The following is a 15,169-nucleotide window of genomic DNA, read 5'->3' as shown; positions in this document are numbered from 1 at the left end:
ATGCCATTTCCCACTGTGACAGCCCTGCAGCCGCTCCAGTTCCCCTACATGAATATACAAAGAGTGCGCATGTACAGCAAAGTGTCATTCAAGTGCTGCTGGCTGGCTGTAGAACTCTGTGCACTTTACCCTTGGCAAACAGTAGTAAAATGTCCGTGCTTACCCTTTAATATGTTTGAATTAGTATACTCCTAAACAGTATGCTTACCTATATGTCCCTAGTATATGATACAAGTTATACCCAAGATCTGCAAGTTAAACGGCAGTAGTGGACTGCAGCAGGTATTGTGCCTTCCACTGAAATTTATTCACGCATGGTGGTCACCCTCTCAAGTTATTATCCTGTTCACGTGCATTTCACACGTCTAGAAGTCCCATATTGCCCAGTCCTGATGAGACCCATTATACTGCTTGGGTCGAAACGCCGCCGACGCCCCCAGAAAACGAACCCTACAAACAGTGCCTATGATTCTCGATAGCTATTGTTATACATTGTTGTCATTATTATTAATTGCTGGTCGTTTTCTTTTTCTTGTACATTATTCCTTTTAGAAACCTTGTATGTCCCTCCTGTTCCTATTGGTTTTGTATAATTGTTTGTACCTCCTAGGTTCTCACACTACACTTTGGGTCACTTTGCACTAATTTTTGTAACACTACAAATATTTATTGATTGTTGAAAAAGAAAGAAAAAAAGAAATATAAATTCAATGACGGTATGAAATCTTATGTGTAGAGTTGTTTCTCTGTCGGACACCCTCCTTCAACCCTTTAATTGTTATTAATTAACACAGGTTGTATTGACTATTAGTCATACATTTGTTGTGCCACTGAAACAATGCGGCAGGCACCCACACCGGCAGTGCTCGGAAATAATAAAGTAGTCGGGGAAGAGCCACCATCTTCAGCAGTGCAACGCGACCTGCCACCGACAAAGGTAAGGTCCCCCAAAACTGCATGCTACTCTTAAGACCCCTCATCGCCCTGCCAATGTTGCCATCCAGCAAGTCCTCCTGGGTATTATAGATCTGCGTCCCCAGATAAGGAAGGCAATTGGGTTCCCATTTGATGTCGCGTGCAAGTGCAGGAGGGTCACAGGCTGGGTCCACCGGAAAGATACAAGTCTTCGCCCAGTTGACTTTAAGACCAGCCATCTCCCCGAATTTGCGCAATAGCGCCCGGGCTCCTTCCAGTGCATCCCCCGCGTTCTGCAAAAACATCAGGAGATCATCCGCATATAGAGAGATAAAGTGCATCTAACCGCGGAGTCGTAGGCCCTGAAATACTTGCCCCAGCCTAGCATTGATTGCCAATGGCTCTATAGCAAGGGCAAATTGTAACGGGGATAGTGGACATCCCTGTCGGGTACCGTATCCCACTGGGTACGAGGGCCGTCAATCCCTGGAGTCTTGTTACGAGCCATCTGTTTTATAGCGCATCGTATTTCAGACAATGTAATATCCTGATCAAGAGAGTCCGACTGATCCACAGCCAGAGAGGGCAGCTCTAGTTCCTCCAAACAATTATGCATGTCAGAGTCAACCGCCTGCAACTCACTGTCATATAATGCAGCATAGTAATTACGAAATCGAGTGTTTATCTGAAGCTGGGTATATTCTAACTGCCCTGTCGAGTAGGTCAGCGCCAGAATACGAGTGCATCTACGGAGGGGGTTCGCCAGCCACGCCAATAGAGCACCCACTTTGTCTACTTCAGCATGCGCACGGGCCAAATAAGCCCTATGATCGAAACATCTCAACCGTTCCATGACTACTGCCACTACCTCTTTAGAGCTTAATACCAGTGCCCGCGCCCCAGGAGTAGTTGAGTGGGTGCGCTCAGCTTCCCTAAGAGTTCTCTCCGCAGTATCAATTTCCTGCATTAACGTCTTCCTAACTCCCACCCATTTAGTAATACACAGGCCCCGGGGCACCACCTTGAAGGCGTCCCACTCCAGTGCCGTCGTCGTAGACGTACCCTCATTATCTCTTAAATACTGTTTTATCCCCGTCTTCGGCTCAGCTCGGAAGACCGGGTCTTCCAGGATCTCCGGGCGCAATCGCCAGGTCGGTACAGCCGGACGCTCCTGGGTCCAGCAAAAACTTACCAGCAACGGGTTATGATACCATTATATTCACTACAAGCTACCACAGCAGCAAGGTCAGTGCTACACAAAATCGCATGGAGCCTTACATGAAGTTCATGGAGGGCCGAAAAATATGAAAAGCCCTGCTCACCAGGGTGTTGCGCGCGCCATACATCAATGAGTCCCCAACTGTTCTGCCAATGGGATCTGGACCTTGCTAGTGTATGAATTGGAACATCAGGCAACAGTGGGTGAGATCTGTCTTTAGACACGTCCGCTATGGAGTTAAAGTTAAAGTACTAACCCCCTAGTAAAGTGCGGATGCCCATCCATCAGATGATCGTACCCCTCTCACCAGAAAGTATGGGCAATGTAATACTTCAGGCTAATCCGTTGCCCCCCAGGCACCCCAACCTTCTCTGTCTGAGACATCGAGGGGGCCCAAGGCATCGATCTCCACCTCCTCGCACGACGGGGTCGCCGAAGCCGCTGGTCCATCACTGGTCTCTGCAAGGGTGAATCGGCTCCTCCCTTGCCAGCTCAATAGTCTTCTATCCATGCCCAGGCCTCATCCGGGGTATTACAAAAATGCGTTTTGTCGTCCAGTACGATCCGTAAGCGTGCGGGGAACATCAGCGAGTATTGAATGCCTTCATCACGGAGCGCACGTTTGACCGCCAGAAAGGACGTCCTAGCCCGCTGCACCTCAAGTGTGTTATCTGGGAACAGTGTAACTTTGCTATTGTCTACAGCATAGGGGCCTGAGGCTCTAGCCTTATGAAGGAGTAGGTCTCTGTCCCTATAGTGTAGCAGGCGTACCACTACAGGCCGGGGAGGGCGTCCAGGATCAGGTGGGCGCGCAGGCACTCTGTGGGCCCTCTCCAGGGTATAAAACTGCGACAGACCTTCTGGCGCAACCACGTCCTGGAACCAGCGCTCCAAGTAGGCCACCATATCAGACCCTTCAATTCTTTCCGGCAGGCCCACTACGCAAACATTGTTTCTTCGATTGCGGCCCTCCGCGTCATCCGCTCGCTTCTCCAGAGTCCGCAGCCGGGACAGAACGTCTCCCATCTGTGCATCCAACTTACGCTGATCAGGTCCCAATTCATCCAGCCGAGCCGCCGTCTGCCGCACTCTGTCAGCCACCTTAGCATGATCGGCCTTTAGGAGACCCAGTCCTGTGGCCACCTGCTCAATATCCTGCTGAAGGGCCGGTCTAGTGTCTGTTATGCCCTTCAAGATTTGATCTACTTGGCTCTGTGGGAGTTCTCCTAGAGGATTAGACGCCGGGTCTCACATCCCCCGCTCCGTGTCCAGCTCCGTTCCGTCCAGGGGAGGACCCGCTTTCCCCTTCCGGGGCTTACCTATGGTCAGACTTCACGCTCCCTTCAGCAAAACAGGGCAGGGAGGGGGGTCCCTCCTCCTCTTCCCAGTCATATTCCAAAACAGCTGCCGGCGCCGCTCCGCCCCACGGAAGATCCAAGACTGAGTGGACACAGCAATACCATCCAAGCCCCGGAAAGTGAAAAGCACAGCGATAAGTCAGCTCCACGTCTTACAAAGCAGCGCAGGCAGGGTGCCCAACAGCCAGGAGACCCCCACGGGACCTCACCTCAATCTCCCATCGCGTTGCTGAGTGGGTGGGGGAGGGAGAAGAAGGAGGAAACAACCCGGTCAGCAATGGCGCTCTGATGCTTTCCCCACCACAGTCCACCCGCGGGTAGAACTCTAGGCGCACACTAGGAACCTCTTTCCAAAGGGCCCCAGCCGCGCACCGTCCACTCCTCATTGGGCGCTCCAGGGGTGGTAGGCAGCCCCCCCCCCCACTCACTCCACAGTCAGGGGCAGTCCCGGGCTCAGCAGTAAAGCACCCAACGAACACCTGCTCCACCTGCGGGATGAGTAAAATGGCCGGCAGCCTTTCCGGTCAGTATGCAGTCTCGAGAGGCCCACTACTCTCGTTCAGAAGACCTCTGGCAAGATCGCCGCTCGGGCCCCAGCCCGAGCACCGCTGGGGAAACCGGATCAGGCCCCCCAGGGCACCGCAGCGTCCTCCTCCGAGAAAGGGTTAAATCGACGCGCAGGCAGCGCCGCACTCGCTCAGCCCCCTCACCTCAGACCTCCCGCAGGGCGATAGATGTCCATCCCGGCTCGCCCGCCACACATCAGCAGGACCTGGCCTGAACCCGCGATGCCCGGGCAAAGGCAGGCAGCAGGCGGCAGTCCAGAGCATCTCCAGGCAGCCCTAGGTCGGGGGATGCCCCGTAGTAGTGATGTAGCCTGAAGGGTCCGCCGAGACAGCAAGGGGCCCTCTCACGCGACCAACAGCGGGCCGCTCGTCACAGTTCTCAGGCCCCCAAATAGGGTTGCTCAATCCTACGGAAGGCTCCGATGTTCCGGGACCCCTCAGGCACTGCCATTTTGTGCAGCAGTCGGGTCCACAGCACAGGAGACGCTGTGCACAGTCTGGAGCTCCGGGACTGGTGCCCGTGCCCCACTGCTCGATCCAGAGTAATTTGGGGGTCGTAGGGAGCCCCCAGTACAGGAATACTTGCAGGGTTAGCGATGAGCTGCAGGCTCACGCTTCCACACTCATCGGCTCCGAAGCCACGCCCCGTGCAGAAATGCACCCATGGTAGGGAAAATTAAATGCCATTTGTGGACTGCAGTACCTATTGTGCCATCCCCTACGGTGGCAGTGAAAACTTGGCTTCAGGCCTACCAAGTGTAGTCTGACAGCAACAGCAGCTTGAACCCTGATGCACAGACCTGTTAAAATCACCCTTTTGACAGGTAAGAACACCTTATTTTAAATATTGAATAAGTCATCCCTAAGTTCATCTCGCAGCCCAAAAGGTAGAGTTAATAATATTTAGGAGTGGAACATGTGTGACATTAGAAATGTTATGTTCTCCTTTGACTTGGCCCAAAAAGACATTGTTATTGGTCAGGCTGTAGCTGGAACATAGGAAAGGATGAAGTATATATTATACACTTTAATCTATAGCTTTTTTACCTGTACCAACTACAGGTTCCATTACACTTTTAGAAAGTTACCTTTACCCTGCCTGAAGCTACTGGAGGCTAGTTTGCATTACCTCTCCAGCAACTGTCCAGACGTTTCTATACCTGAATTAGGTGCAAAAACTGCTCAGAGATATGGCCTGGGAGTGGGCGGGTTTTTCCTTCCCCTGGGAGGAAGATCTGTTGGGCTGGGCCCAGGAACGTAATTTACTTAAAAGTGTGATACCAGCAAAGGCCCCAGCCTTTGTCCACCGAGTCCAGCTGTCACCAAACTCAATGCAAAGAAATTTACCCCCAAACCTGTGTTTTTTTCACCGAACACAGAGGGGGCCGCCTGCTCATTACACTGGCTTCACCTTGAGCTGCGCACACAGGCTCTCCAGAAGAGGTGAAGGATTTTCCATCTTGGATTTGGAGGGTGCGGGCACCCCAGGATTGTCTGTGGTAAGGCAAACAGGAACTACCGGAAAAGTGGGTAGGGTTGCCCTCTGGAACTTTTACCTCATTGGTTAGGTAGTTCCCAGGTGACTTCCCCCACCCATATGATGGAGAACCCCCCAAAAAGCTGCAAACTCACTCAGCCTTCCTTGAGAACACTTTTACAACCTGCAGAAGAACAGAAGATTACATTACCTGAGATGGAAGGAGTGGAATTGCTCCCCCTTGTACAAAGGACAAATACATGGACTTTAAGGGTCAGTTGGCTGACCTCCTAGGTAGCCAAAGGGACAACAAAGTTATGAGAGGCTTTCCCCTACAACTCTCAGCTGACCAGGAACTTAGATTGGACCAGCAACTTGGACTAGACGTTGCTAGTGGATTCTGCCTGGCACCCTGAGTCTCTAGGTGCCCCCTCTAACATACAGAGGAACTTAGAAATGTCCTCCTCTGGTTGCATGGACATCAGGAACTAGTTTGGAAACTTTTAAAAGTAGGGGACCTACCAAGAAAAGTACCCAAACAGCACTTCCACAGCACCGAACTGAATTGAACTGAATTTTCAGATATGTCCTCTGAAAAAAACAATAAAGACTCTTTCTGTTTTAGGACTTGGAATTTCAAGCAAAAACCCCAAAAACTCTAGACCCCGTGAAAAACCAACATGCAAAAGGTATCCAAGCATAGTTCCATGGAGGTGGCTACAATTTCAGATTTGTTCCCTGGGGACAACTTCGTCCCAAAAAATGTTAAATCCCCTTTTTGGATTAGGACTGTTCAAACATTTTGTCTTACAAACTTCCACGGGACCAATCCACTTGGTGTATCTGAACAGGACTGCATTGTAGTCTGCCTTATATTGGGCTTAGGTCTAGGTCCATGGCTTCCATACACCATCATTGGAGCTTTTTGGTGCTATTTTCACTAAAATCTTTTTAAAAAATCCAATCTCTGGTTCATCTTAATGGATTTTTGTTGCTTTGGTCTTATTTTGATCAATTTATTTCTTTCATTTTCGATGAAAATTGGTTACAGGATGTTATTGTGTTTTGTGTGACATTTTCTACTGTATATGGCTTGTTTAAATACTTTACACATTGTATTTGATTGTCTTTGATTCAAGCCTAACTGCTTCGTGTCACACTACCATGGATTGAGCACAGGTTTATTTTATTTTAATTCGTGAGACATCAAGCAGGCAGTGGCTTATTCTTTAGGGTATACACTTCTACACCACAAATAATTATCCACTTTTCTACACCTTGCTTTTAATTATTCTGTGTTCTGATATTTAGTATTTAAATCTTAAAATACATTGAGCCAGTAACATTTTCATTTTGTCTGCCTTAGTGCATAAGGCTGGGGTAGAAATGTTATGCCATAAGTCTTATTGAATTCACAGGTGATTAGTGATGAAAAAAGATGGGTGCTGACAAATGTTGTGATAGTAAATTATAATTTGCTGAGAAAAATGCCCATGTAACTTAATGCTATTGGCGCGTTGAAGATTTCTCAAATGCTGCAGTTTTGAACGATCAGTTCAGGTGATTCTGTTTTGCCATTAAAAGATCTCTCCAATCAGCACATGCCACCTTCATGGCTGAGAGATTTCTTCCAAGAACTGAGTAGTTCCATCGAGATTCTGGGGAAACATGAGGAAGATGAAATAATGTTCTTGTTCATCTTCTTTGTGCTCTTATATCAGAACTACTCTTTCACAGACATTTGTTTCCACAATACACCTCTCTGATGTATCAGAAAGACAAAACATTGGTGCTTAAGTAAACATCTCTCTGGAGTGCACTGGATCCTCTTTTAGTTTGATTGCCCCCGAGAAAACCTCTATCATGTTTTCCGTTTACAAAACCTAAATAATGTTGCTAGTTATCGCTACAAAAATCATGACTAAGCCATGATAAAGTCTTTAAATCTAAGGAAACATGAAGTCTCTTAGACATTAGTAAGTGACGGCTAACAAAGAATATCTAAAGTCTTGTTTGAATCCATAAAAAGGCCAGAGGCATTAATGTAATTAACATCTTCCTTTCCAAACTCACAGTTCTCAGACTAAAAGGCTAATCATATGGCTGAAACCAGGCTAGCACCACACTTGCATGTTTTTCATATCCCGCAAGAGGTTTTGAAGAGATTAGAAGAGTGTCCAAATACAGAAATGCAAACTGATCCAAGACATTAAATAATTTTTAATTCATAGATAGTTGAATGATGACAGTAGCACTGCATACCCAAATGGCATTGCATAATATTCAAACTGCCCAAATGGGCACAGTATGCCTACTTCCGCTTCCTTTATAAGCAACTGGCCATAAGCACCTCCTGAATCAGGTTCAGGAAAGGCAAGCGTTTCTTTTAACTGACTCTTAGAATGCCTTTACATGAAGCAAAGGATATACATCCTTAATGGTGATTTGATGCACATAACAATAATCAATACAAGGTCCGAAATATTGATATATTTAGGGTACAAAGAACAAATATGCTAGTAATGAAAATGTTCCAAAGTTTCTCCTGTAAATAAGCCTTGAAGAACTAATTTCTTTCTCACTTAGGAATAAATTTGTCTAAAAGGAACAATAGTGCCATGCTCAACTGGTATGAAACAACCATATTAACTTTTAGGATGAAGTGAACAAATGTTAAGCTTATCAAAAAACAGAAAAAAACACAATAGTGCAGTAGCACTGGAGAAAGGCTAGCCACTTTTAAATTGTATGTAGAGTAATTTATCTGGTCACTCTGTGAGCAATAACTTACAGAAGCATACAAAATTATCAAGATAAATCTGTAATGACAAAGAGACTGTTTGAGATGACCAACTGACATATAGATTAGGACTTGTTATTCAAGGAATTCCAAAAATTAAAACATATTTGGAAAGACAATAATGTCAAAAGGAAAGGCTTCTGTATGATCACAAATCAGACTTGCGCAGCAAAATAGTTCTCATAGCAAACCTGAAGTTAATGGCAAACCATCAACAGTGAGAATTGCTGCAGGAGTCTTCTTAACTCTCCTAACTTTGTTTTTTCTAGAGGTGCAGTTCTTATTAATAAATATTCCACAGTGACCATTGTCTAGCAATGTCTTCACAGCAATCAGAAGAAAGAAAAAAAGGCTTATCAATATTATTTGAAGAAGATCCAATATATGGAAGCCAATGCCTTTCAGTCTTCTTTTCAGGAGACCCCGTAACTGAGCAGACATTTCTCGCCCCACGCTGAACTCGCTGCTAACTTTGCGTATTTTGCACATGACCTGAAACTTTTTAACAATTTTAACCATTTTCAAATCAGCTTTATTGTTTGAATTTTAAGTGTGTTGAAATTGGGAATTTAATTGGAGAGGGAGGGGGAATCGAACCCTGATATTCTGGGTGGCTTTTGGACCCACACCGCCATCTTTTTTCAAGACGGTGCGGTCTAGTTGTTGCACGCTGGGTACCTTAAAACGGGACACTGCGCGAGAACGCCGCTGGCACGCCAAAGGCGCACCTAAGGCAAGCCAGTCTGCGCCCGTCAGCGTCCCAGAGGAGGCCAGAGCCAGAAATGCTGCTGGTTCACCTCCAGAGCTGAATAACTTGATCAGGTATGGTAGAGATTGCCATCTTGACATCGGTAGACGTATGAACTGCAGCCTCCATATGCAGTTGAGTAACGATCCTCCTATGTGTAAATACTGTAACTGGGCAGCTTCCCAAATCCTGGAGAACGGAATGTAAAATCAAACTCTGGTATGCATAGAATTCAGAAGGGTGGGTCAGGTAACTACCTGAACGCTTTCCTACTGAATACACGCTCAGTAAAATTACATGAGCTTCAACTCTCTGAACTGTTAACTGACTCTACCCCTGATTTGATGTTTCTAACTGAAACATGGCTAACTGATGCCTCCAACTCCCACGGGGAGGGGAGGCATTAATCCGGCTTTAATCTTTAGGAGCTCCCTCAGCTGCGCTTCTTTACCGATCATGGAGATAGAGGGGGCAGAATGTTTGGGCTTCCTTCTGAACGTGTCGGCCCATCAGTCCATCGGGAGGGCAGTAATTTACCGCCCTCCGGGGCCGGCGAGGACATTTTTGGAGTCTATCAGCCATGCTATCTCTATCATAGCTGCCAAATACAGTCACTGCCTGGTCCTTAGTGATTTTAATATCCATATGGACAACCTCTTGGAACCCGAGCCTATGAAGTTGCGTGAATCCCTTGACATACTTAATTTAACCCTGTATGTCTGTCTTCCAACCCATGAAAAAGGGCACAAGTTAGACCATATCTTCTCATCGAATCGGATAGAAATGGATGCGCCCCTCGCCTCAACCTAGTCGAACCACTGTTTGTTAGGTTTTTAAGTGTGGAGGGAGCCAGATCGGCCCCAACCTCAGGGTAAAACCTGCGCTAGCAGTTTTAGGTCCTTCCATTTGATCTCGCCAGAGGAGATGCAGTGCGCTAATCTCGAAAGGGATGTGCCCTCCCTAGAGCATTGGCTACAACTCCGGGCCCTTGAACATGCCCCCCAACCCCGAGGGCAGCTAAATTAAACTGAGTTTCTGCCCCTTGGTTTACGGAAGCCCTAAGGAAAAGGAAAAGTGCAGAGAAACACTTTGAAAGAGTGTGGCGGAGGAATTACAGACCCACTGACAAGTCCATTTATAAACAGGCATTGAAAGACCATTATAGGAAAGTCTGTTAGGGAAAGAAACCCTTCTCTTCCACAAAAATCGGTCAGGAGGGCAATAAAAGCAGAGAACTTTTTAATAATGTAAAAACCTTCTCCTCTCCCATGGCAATCGTTTGCCCATGTATTCCCACGAGCGATTGGACCAGTCGTAGAATCATCTCGGATTCTTTCAAACTTCAGTCGCCGGCGCTAGAAGCAGCAATTGGTCTGCCCTCTGACGCTAGTTGTAATACTGATTTCTGCCTTATGAAGAAAGTTTCCTGCTATTACTTTGGAGCAATCTCTGGCACTTATGAAAACTCTTAAGTCTGGCTCACCATCTGATCCTTGTCCAGCAAAAGTACTGTCTTCCATTGCAGAAGTGATTAACCCTGTAGCAAACTTGATTTTGAATACCACCCTGCGGGAGGGGCACACTCCGCGAACCTGGAAACACGCAACAATTCTCCCGCTCCTAAAGAAACCCAGTAGTTATGGCAGACCTTGAGGTTGCCGTAACTACAGGCCTATAACCCTCCTGCCTTTCTTCTCCAAGGTCTTGGAGAAATATGTCAATACAGTCACCACGAATAACGTGGAGGACAACCATTGTGGAGAAGTGTGGCTCAATGGTTAGAGCGGCAGACCCTGATGCAGAGGTCTAGCCCGGGACCAGGGTTCAATTCCCCGCCTCGGCGGGTCTTGGGCTCAAAAATTCCATGGACCTGATAATTCTCGCCTCGGTGCCTATTCCAATCATGGAGTCCCACTCTGCAACTCTGGGCAATAGCTTGCTTAATCTCCACAACGGCCCCCACAACGCTAAGGTTGCCTGGCCTACACCTTGGGGGTGCCCTGGAGTGGACGCCTCACAGGGAAAGCCAGGATGGGTTCCACAGCGGTATTCGTACAAGCGCCTTGAGACCCTTGCGAGTGAGTAGTGCGCTATACAAGTATCAATTTACATTTTTACAATTTATCTTCTGCACCCGAGCCAGTCGGACTTCAGAGCTAATTTCAGCATGGAAACGGCCTGCTAGAAGTTGCTGAAACTATAAAAGCCACGCTGAAGAGAGGAGGCATTGTGGTTTGGTGTTGTTGGACCTTTCCGCGGCTTTCAATACGGTGCCCCACAACAGGGACGGCGGTATCAGAGGCACCGTATTGTGATGGTTCACCTCTTTCTTAAATGACGGTTCACAAACGATCTGGTCTCCGCCTTTCACCGCCACAATACCTCCCATGAATGCTGAGTTTCCACGGAGCTCAATTTGGCCCCTCTTGCTCTCCTCGCCGAGAAATACAGTGCCAAAATAGTGTTGTATGCGGACCAGCCTTAATTGTTCTTCACGTGCGAGAGGGGTGCAGAGTACAAAGGCAACGTGATCAACACCTGCCTCTCAGAGGTATTTTCTTGGCTTAGACAAAACCAACTAAAGTGTAACTTTGAAAAGTCGGAGATCATTTTCTTCGGCTCACATCCATGTGGCACTGCTGGAGCAGCATCTGGATTGGCTGAAAGGGGTTGTCGTTGTCACCAGCCACTCAACTTGAGGTGCCAAAGCGGACCCCGGCCCAGGAGCACACAGCAGAGGCGGCACGGTTGGACCCGGCTTTCAGGTTTCAGTTTTCTTCTTTTTTTTAAACTTTTTTTTTAAACCCCTCACCCCAGCCCGACCCCCCCACCCCGCATGAGTACTGCGAGCCGCGACTGTCAAGCTAGGAAATATATTAATACGATCGCCATCATCTTAAGATTATAATTATTTCCCCTTTCAATTTTGGTCAGTCTGCCTTATAAAGCTCTTGTACCAGTTTGTACCAGTTTGGTTAGACACAATATGATACGAAGATCCTTAATCAGATTATCTGACCAATACAAGGAGACATTTGAAATGAGAAGTTGCCCTCAATTGGGTCACCCGTCCACAGCCACCTTGGGCCATACCACATGAATCAGAAATGTCTTAATTTGGTGTGAAGTGTGGCATATGGGCAGTTCTAGTCTGTTGTTAAAATATAGGAGCTGTGCAAAGGATGTAAATATATCTTTAGTAAACGCACCTTCGGCTGAGACATGTTTAACCTCTTCCCCATGCTTTAAAATTCCTACTGTGCATTTCTGGACATACACACCACAACAGACAGCTCACCTGTTCCAGTAATGTATTGCATATGCAGGCCTAGACTTGCAATACATTGAAGCACATGTAGATACATTCATAAATGCTTATAAACCATTTTATTGCAGGCAGGTCTTTGAGGCTGAAAGCAGGGCCGCCACGTCTTTCCTCTTCCAATGTAGTGTAGCAGGGCTGGGGAAAGGGAATAAAGGCTCTGGTGCCTGAAAACAGATGCAGTGTCAAGTTATTCCACATTCCCAGAACTACCCTTCCGGAACCGCGGTATGTGGGATTAGCAGACCCTACGCTCAGCTCTTCGATTTGAATGTTAGGGCTTCCCCACTCATTTACATGTCTGGTACGGTACCACGCTGTATTATTACTCTTGTGATTACTATTAGAATTGTTATTAATGGCAGCGTCCCATAGACACCCGTGCATGAAGGTGCATGCGCCAGACCCTTCAGATGAATCACGCCTGGTGATTGCTGCATCACCTGAGGCCCCAGTCCTCTCCATCTCAGCTTTGCTCCCAGACTCCCTCCCCTGTGCCTGTCCTTCCTGAGTGCTTTTCTTTTTCTGGTGGTGTGCTGAGCACTTGTTCTCACCCCTGCCGCGAGGCGCTTGCTACAGTCACCTGTACTCAAGTCACCTTCCATAACTCAAACCCATGTACAGTTCGGTGAACACTAAAGGGCTTATTAACATTTACAACCCCTTTGCACTGCCGATGCGGCACTTTTAATAAAGGAAAAAGCGGCAAAAGGGGCTTGTAAATAAGCCCCTAAATGCCCGACTCTCCTAAACGAGACTGTGCACTGCTGTGATACCACGTGCCCCCCTCAGACCAAAGACATGAAGTTGTCCACTCACTGTGCATGTGGAATTTACTTCGTGTATATAAGGCGCCAGCGGCAAACCATTAGCCACATTTTAATTTAATACGATGGCGTTTAAATACTGGTGAAACCTGTGTGCTTTGCATGTCTGAGATTAATGTGATGCGTCCTCCAGTGACGGAAGCACGTTATCCGTGCAGTACCCACATGTAGCTACAGTCTCTTGCATCACTCCCGCTCTCACCCTGAGCTCACGGGCCTGAGCTGCCAGGCCGCACAGGGCCAGCTTCAGGATTTGAATGGCGGTCAGTCCTCTCTCGTGCTTCTGTGCGGACTGACAACTCTACATGCAAACGCAGATGTCTGGTACTACACACTTTCTCCTGTCTTCTTACCGGTGAACCTTCTGGTGCCGCTCCCCCTCCCTCCACCACCACCCAACATGCCCTTCCTTGTGCTCACGACAATAAGCACCTGCTGGCCTTCTCCATTACTCGTGAAAAAATGTAATCTTACAGCTCATGTGTCCCAGTGCCCGGATTTAAGCAGATTGTCATATTTTAAGGTGTTGGGTGTGCAGCCTTGGAGTGGGCCCGGCTGTGTGATGTCACTTTTATTGAAATTTTCTGAGAGAAGCTTGAATGTTATGACATCTCACCCTTTAGCGTAAGAGGCGGACGTGGAATATTGTAAGAGTTCCTCCTTTATCTTGTGAGAGGTGGTGTTGGAATATTGTGAGGGTTCACCGTTTAGCCTATGAAAGGTGGGGTTGGAAAATTTGTGAGTTCACCTTTTAGCCGGTGAGAGGTGCAGTTTGAAAATTGTGACTTGCACACTAAGAAACGCCATGGCACATCCAGTAGAATGCTGGTGTATCGAGCATGGCATGGGCACACTGTTGTCCATCACACAGTACAGAAACAGTTTTAGGAGCAGTATAAGTTGATATGGATGGTAATGAGTTGGAAGAGTCCTCTTTCTATAGCCACTGATGGGCGGTGTACGTAATTCATAAATATCACTTTAACGTCATCTAAAAATAATGTTTAGCATTTTACATTAGCGTACGCACTTACACACTTTTAGAGGAGTTTCGCTTGTAAATGAGCAGAAAAATAACGGGTATTTGAAGAATATCAGAAACTTTTAGGGGGCGGGGATACCTGTCCTTCTTTGATGACGGGTTTATATAGACCCCGGGTAGACACGTTGCCACATGGCGTTGCTAGTGTTGTTGGAGTGAGCAAGGAGAACAGGGCGTGTGCATTGGAAGGAAGATAGACGGTAAGCGTTACAATGCGTAGTATATCGAAACATTGAGCACGTTGTATGTTAAGGTTGTAGAAAATCATAGACACCTTTATTTGACAGTGGGCTACTTTTGTGCTTTCAGCATGCAGCGCGGAGTGTTTAAGAGGTTCAAGCTATACACCAGAAAACTTAGAAGTAAGTAATATGCCATTGTGATACTATATTGGAAAACGGTTAGAGAGAGTGTGTACTCATGTGAGTTTTCGACTAGGACTATTGGCTCAATTCACAACTGTTGAAGAAAGGCACTCGTGCTTGATTTTAGGGTATGTTTCTTTTTACTTTTTTCTCTTTTCTTACTTCTTAGTGAGGCAGGTAGTAGAGTACTCATATCACAAACGTTGATCACACTTGGTTGAACTCAATAGCATGTATAGGGAATACCACAGTAGAAATTAATATTGCTTGGAAAGCTGGTTTTGTTGGATTAAGTAATATGTTCAAGAAAAGATGTACTTTTGTCTCATGATAAAATGGCAGTATGTGACTAGAAATTGACAAAATAGTTATATAATTCTTATTATTTATTTATACAGTTATTTTCCCCTGACGAAGATGCGAATGCATCGAAATGCATTGGGAACCAACACAAGCATGGATGAAAAGTGTTTTCCTATGTATTAATCTGATATTTGCCATATTGGAATTGTATCTGCAATGACAATTAA

General features: G+C 46.7%; 1 protein-coding gene across 2 annotated transcripts in view; it reads right to left on the bottom strand.

The window, feature by feature from the left end:
- Positions 1-15,169, bottom strand: part of LOC147688813 (ATP-binding cassette sub-family B member 5-like) — a 973,135-nt gene that overhangs the window by 732,443 nt on the left and 225,523 nt on the right. The gene's annotated exons all lie outside the window — the stretch shown is intronic.

This window comes from Lissotriton vulgaris, chromosome 10 (genome assembly GCF_964263255.1).
Source record: "Lissotriton vulgaris chromosome 10, aLisVul1.2, whole genome shotgun sequence".
Lineage (NCBI taxonomy): Eukaryota > Metazoa > Chordata > Amphibia > Caudata > Salamandridae > Lissotriton > Lissotriton vulgaris.
The sequence above is the reverse complement of the archived record's forward strand: the minus strand, read 5'-3'. Positions and strand labels throughout refer to the sequence as shown.